Consider the following 7,046-nt stretch of genomic DNA (forward strand, 5'->3'; position numbering starts at 1 on the left):
AGAACAGGAAACTGAGGCTACAGTTCACACAGGCTCACCAAAACTGGACAATAGAAGATTGGGAAAATGTTACCTGACATAAACGACATGAAAGCATGGATCCGTCCTGCCTTGTATCAGCGGTTCAGACTGCTGCTGGTGGTGTAATAGTGTGGGGGATATTTTCTTGGCAAACTTTGGGCCACTTATCATCAGTTGAGCATTGTTTAAACGCAACAGCCTCCCTGAGTTTTGTTGCTGACCATGTCCATCCCTTTATGACCACAGTGTACCATCTTCTGATGGCTGCTTCCAGCAGGATAATGCACCATGTCACAAAGCTCAAATCATCTCAAACTGGTTTCTTGAACATGACCATGAGTTCACTGAACTCCAGTGGCCTCCACAGTCACCAGATCTCAATCCAATAAAGCCCCTTTGGGATGTGATGGAAAGGGAGATTGGCATTATGGGTGTGCAGCCGACAAACCAGCAGCAACTGCGTGACGCTATCATGTCAATATGGACCAAAGTCTCTGAGGAATGTGTAGTGAACAAGCCAGTGTGTGTTTGATTATTTTATATCAAAAATAAATTGGGAGATCCCAAAGGATCTGGGGGGGGATATCCACCCTCAACAGACAGCCGAAGTACCCCAAAGGAGGGGGTGAAAGGCATGCTCCACTCCCAAGTGCTGCTTGGGCAGTTTCAGCCATAAAACCTACCACCTCCGGTAATGTAGAGATAACAGACTCAGCATGACTATTAAAATGACAATATTAACGTTACACAGAGACTAACCTCAACCTGAACCAGGCTTTGAGGACCTAAGTGACCATAAAGGTGTCACCCCGACACTTCCCAGAGACTAATTTCAGCCGAAACCAGCCTATCAGAACCCTTTTGAATAAAGGTCAAGAGACGCTAACTGCACCCACACAGGGTAGCCATGGCTACCGTGCCCCCCTTTACTAATTATTCCAAACATCAAAAATCACCTTCCTCAGTCTTGACTCTCTACCCCACCAAAGAGCCATTAACATCTTGTGTAACTGAGTAAATTTGCTGTCCCCTCAAAATAACACATCACACAGCCATTAATCTGTCTAAATCGCTGGCAACAAAAGTGACACAAGCAACACATTTTTGTAGTAGAATACATGCTGTTTTTACATTCTGACTTAAAAGCACATAAACACACCGAAGTCGGAAGAACAACACTGATGCCTGCACCAAAAATGTATCTCCTATGACTAAAAGTGACGGGACCATTTCAGAAGCATTTCAACTGGGAAGAACTCTGTAAGTGGTCCTGTCTGACTCTGACACACAGTTTATAATTTGACAACACTATTTTACTGGTTAACGTAACTCGAGCACATTACATGAATACTGCAATTTGATGCTCCTTTATAATAATAATAATAATAGTAATAATACATTTTCCTCGCGACTTGACCCCGGATAATCGGATGAAGATGGATGGATGGATAATAAATTTTGTTTGTAATGCACTTTACATTTGAAGCAAATCACAAAGTGCTACAATTAAGATCATAAAAGCAATCAACATCAATATAAAATACAAATAGATAATGCAACAACTTTCAGGGTTAATTAAAACTCATACTTTCTGCTAAAAAGAAATGTTTTAGGTCCTTTTTTAAAAGTCTCAGTAGTCTGAGGAGTGGCAGAACAGAAAGCTCGATTACCCGTGGTGCTGAGCTTAGTCCTGGGGGGAAGGAGGCGGTTTGAGTTTGTTGAACGGAGGGTGTTGTAGTTAGAGGGGTGGGTAGTTCTTTCAGGTAGCAGGGGGCATTTCCATAGATGCACTGGTGGGTGAGAAGGGAGACCTTGTATTCAATCCTAGCAGAAACAGGAAGCCTAAACGAGGTTTTCCAAAAAACGATAACTAACTAAAACTAAAATGAATGTCATAGTTTTCGTTTATTTATCTCCACGTGAAGAGCTAGCACGCTGGTCAGGGCGGCTTCTAGCCGCAGCGTAGCAGGTGGCGACCGCTGTTACGAGGAGAGCCCCATGTAACGTTAGGGGGAGGCTAACATAGCCGTGTTTCTATTGTCTTATTATCTTATCTATTGATTTCTATTATCTTTTATACATACATGTATACAAAATGATATGAATGCAACTACTGTATAGAGTTGTGTTTTGTTTAGTTTGGGCTGCAGGTAACTTAGTGAGTCACTGTCTTGGTGGTTTTCTTTTCCTTTTGTTGTGTTTCGTTCTGATGGTCTGGCTTAGCATCCTGCGTGTGGGATAAAATTGCCCCTTGCCCACTGACTGTGAGTTCCCCTTGCACTGGGTTAATATGTCTGCTGGTCATTATATTTACATTACATTACATTTACTCATTTGGCAGACGCTTTTGTCCAAAGTGACTTACATTTGAGGAACAACATACAAGCATCAACAGAGCATCAAATACAGCATGAGATCTACATACTAGTAAGAGCAATAAATACTCCATCCATCCATCGTCAACCGTTTATCCTGAGTACAGGGTCGCGGGGGCAATAAATACTAGTAAAAGCTAATAGCACATTTTGCATCAATGGGGTAAATACCTAGGGAAAGGAGTTAACAAAAAAAGTGCGATCAATACAAGATAATTGTAAAGGGATAGAAGGAGAAGAGCACAAGAAGTGCATGTTAGAGGTTAGGAGCGGTGTAATAAGAGGAAGTTTTCTCAGAAGAGATGAGTTTTCAAGAGCTTCTTGAAGTTAGAGAGGGACACCCCTGCTCTGATGACGTGTGGTAGCTCGTTCCAAAATTGTGGTGGCACAGATGAGAACAGCTGGGACTGGGATTGCTTTGTGTGAAGGGATGGCAGAGCCAGGCGGCGTTCGTTGGAGGAGCGTAGTTCAATTTAATTAATTTTATAGCGCCAAATCACAACAACAGTTATCTCAGTACGCTTTTCATAAAAGAGCAGGTCTAGACCGCACTCTGTGATGTTATTTACAGAAGCCCAAAAATCCCACCAAGAGCAGCACTAGGCGACAGAGGCAAGGAAAAACTTCCTTTTAAGAGGCAGAAACCTCGAGCAAAACCATGGCTCAGGGTGGGTGGCCATCTGCCTCGACCGGTTGGGGGTGTGAGAGAGAGAGAGAGAGAGAGAGGAAGGGAGAGAAAGAGGGGAGGGAGGCAGCCTACACAATATACACACAGAGGTACAGAGAGTAAAAGTAGTATTGCTATAGACTGAATGAATAATGGTACAGATATTTCTTGTAGTGTTAATGATAATAATCAAAATGTTAAAGATGATAATAATAATAATAATAAGAAGAACAACAACAATAGGACTAGCAACAATAATTGTAGCAGAGGGTGTCGAGCAGGAACGTGGAGGCAGCAGGTGACTCGCAACCACAGATCCAGACTCCACAGCTCCAGAGCCAGAAACACCTGCTGGAAGTGATAGGAGGAGAGAGCAGAGGGATGAGAAAGCACAAGACTACGGGAAAGGGAAGACGTCGAGTTAGTAACATGCATTAATGGGATGAGGTTGCATTCAGAGGTAGAGAAAGAAGAGAAAGGAGCTCAGTGCATTAAGGGAAATCCCCCAGCAGTCTACTCCAATCAAGATACATTCTAGCTGGTTTTACAGCAGAAAGAAGGCCTAGAATCCAAGAATCTCTTGGAAGCTGCCTCAGTGGACTGAGGAGAGTAAGAAAAGGCCTTTGCAGAGGGATTTTTGGCTAGGAAAAGTCCAAAGCCCCTAAAAATGTAAATTCTCATATGCTGCATTTAGATCAGATTAGCTGACCTGCAAAGAGACAGCTTACCTTATTTCCCCCACTTTGGCAAGTTCTGACCTGTGTATTCTGATTTCTCCTCAAGGGAATCTGCCTCAGTGGTGAGGAACCCAATCTGCTGCCTGATATGCAAAACTTCCCAGGAGCATCTCCCCACTCACCTGGCCTGGGTCTGCATGAAAGACTGTACCCCAGAGGAGCGAAATGCCGAGCTACAGCGAGCCAGGGAATTACAGCAGCAGTGGGTAGAAAGTACGTGGAAGAAAGTACGTGTTTGGGACTATGCTGAGTTATCGTCCATAGTGAAGGACGACGCCACCTGCAGGACTCTGGTGATGACGTTCCTGCAACGTGGGTTCATGGTGACCAACGTACCACCAGCTGCAGCAGCGGTGACTATTGCTTCAGCAGAGGGACTGGGGACCTGTTCTGCAAGACCGTCCCTCTCGTCCAGTGGACAATGCAATGTCCTCTAGAGTTTTGAGGCCACCGCTGACGATTTCTGTTCTATACTCCAGCGGTTTGAGACTGTTGAGCCAGCCCTAACTATAAACTTTATCAAAGAGGAAAGTCTTAAGCCTACTTTTAAATGTGGAGATGGTGTCTGCCTCCCGAACCCAAACTGGAACCTGGTTTCTGGGTGTGCAGTGCTCTGGTGGGGTAGTAAGGTAGTATGAGCTCTTTAAGATAAGATGGTACCTGACCATTAAGAGCTTTGTAGGTGAGAAGAATGATAGGTAGAGTTGCGTATCATCTGCGTAGCAGTGGTAAGAGAAGCCGTGTGAGTGAATGATCGGCCCCAGTGAGGTGGTGTAAATTGAGAAGAGAAGGAGCCCTAGCACTGAGCCTAGCCGTTTTCAGTAGTGGCCACTCTTGAAACCAAATATGAGAGGAATTCTGAGACCTGTTTGAAGACTTCCTGTTCGATAGTTTTGGATAAAAATGGTAGAAGAGAAACTTTGTTTACATAAAGAAGTTCAGGGCTGTCCCTGGTGTCCTGGATTTTCTCACACCTGGGCGTGACAAGGAGTATCTCTTTGATGTGAGGTGATTAAACAACGAGGAAGGTCAGTTGCCACGGTTACATGTATGGGGGGGGAGCAGTTTAGGGTTTCCTGCCCATTCTTTAAGAAGAGTTCTGATAGGCTGTTCAGGAAAACGCTAATCGCTGGTCCATGTTCCTTTTGTCAGTTTAATAGTCAAGCACTGCGTTATCTGTCTGCGGCATTAAAAGGTGCCAGTTTTATGAGCAGACTGCCCAGAGACAGCACTTAGGGAGGGAAAATTTCAACCCCCCCTTCTTTCTTCCTCCCAGGAAGAGAAGAGGAATTGGGAGTAGTCCAAATTTATTTAATATAAAATGCACAAATCCACACTGTTGGTACACAACAATAGGTCCTCCTCCAGGTTCCAGACTGGCCCTAGCATTCAGCCCCGTCCCTCATCACCCCTAGGCAATAGCATGCCAGGTCCCTCCGCCCAGCCCTAGGGTAGGTCAGCCCCAGATCCAATGCCCCAAACCACAGGCCCCACCCCACCCATCCCAGAGGCAGCTCAGCACAGCCCCAACCTGAAGCCTGCAAGGATATTCTGTGTTTTGTCGGCTCTACTGCGATTTTTCTTTTTTTTTATTGTTAAAAAAAAATAAGGGAGGGAGTGGGTGGCCTTGTCATCATCCTTTACTTGTTTTGTTTTGTCAAGATTTATGCAGTAGAATTTTTATATATTACATTTTATGAAATAATTACCACTTCCAAATCTTTCTATAATATTGAGAAGATAAATCCATTTCACCCTATCAAAGGCCTTTTCAGCATCTAATGATAGGAGTGCTGCATCTGACATTAGTATGAATAATATTCAGTACCATTCTTACATTACAAACCTTCCCATTATCAATACATTTTGATTTCTATTAGTTATTTGGCAGTGGTGTTTGCAACCTTTTTGCTAAAAGTTTACACATTATCTTAAGGTCAGAATTTAATGATCTGGGTCTCAAATTCTCACATTTGTTTGAGAATTTACCTGGTTTTGTCAGTAAAATAATTAAAGCATTATTCAAAGAGGGTGGTAAACTGCCTTTCTGAAATGCCTCCAGAAACATTTCCAAAAGTGGTGTTAAAGGGGCATTATGGAGTTTTCAGCAGCCACTAGCAGTGCAGTTTTAAGATTGCAACCAGGCATGTGCTCGTACTGCATTTAGCCGACGTGGTACATCAGCTTTAGCTCGCCTGTCAGTTTTTCAGTAACAAACTTTACTATCTCACGTTAGTTACAGCGACTGAGAGATGGAGAAGCTTATCACAAAGGCTGAGTGCTGACGCAGGAATACTGAATGTGGACCCAAAACGCAGACATGGGCAAGAAGTCTGCTGTTCAGGGGGTTTATTGAAACTAAACAAGTCCAAACAAAAGTAACATACCACCAACGAAACATAGTCCAAACAAGGCAGATGATCCAAAAGAAATAATCCAGTCCAAATCCAAACGGCAGAAACAATCCAAATCACTGAACCAAGACACGGAGAACAGGGTAATCCAAAACACAGGGAAATCCAAACGGGGAAGAATCCAGTGATGAGGAAACAAGCTCAGACAGAATGCTTACGATAGACGATGACAACACCACAAGGACTGAACACAACTGAGGGCAATATATACAAGGGCACACCGCACACACACAAGCAAGCAGAGGTGAGACACATTAGGAATCAAGGTAGACAGGAAACAAAGCTAGACAAAAACACCAATCACCAACATTACAAAATAAAAAAGGAAGTAAAGCTACAGACAATACACAAGGAATGTGACTAAATACAACAGAAAACAAGGAAGCAATGCTCAACTACACACTAAAAACTCATTTTCTGGGTTAGTTGTGTTGGGTTAAAATTATGGGTTATAGGGCTAATGTTTTGACCCAATTCCTGGGTTGTTTGGGTTTCTGGGTTATTTTTCAAAGAGTAACCCATGTTCTGGGTTATAAGGCTGGCTTTCTCTCTCTAAAATTCATTCATGCTTTATTCGTATGAACGTATAGCAACCACCCTGCAGTCGTTTGAAATAACCGTCGCTTTGCGCTCGATACGTTTTGCCCTGTGCTTCTTTGGTGCAACTTCGTCGTGTATTCAAGGTAAGCAAGTATTCTCATCAGAATGGGGGTGAGATCCACAGGGCGGTAATCGTTCAGACTAGACACTGCAGACTTTTCAGGTACAGGAATGATAATGGCTGTCTTGAAGCAGGTGGAACCCTCTCCTGAGACAGTGAAATGTTGAAAAT

This window comes from Micropterus salmoides, unplaced genomic scaffold, assembly GCF_014851395.1.
Source record: "Micropterus salmoides isolate LMB-PRFRI ecotype aquatic unplaced genomic scaffold, ASM1485139v1 Ms_hic_scaffold_22, whole genome shotgun sequence".
Taxonomy (NCBI): Eukaryota; Metazoa; Chordata; class Actinopteri; order Centrarchiformes; family Centrarchidae; genus Micropterus; species Micropterus salmoides.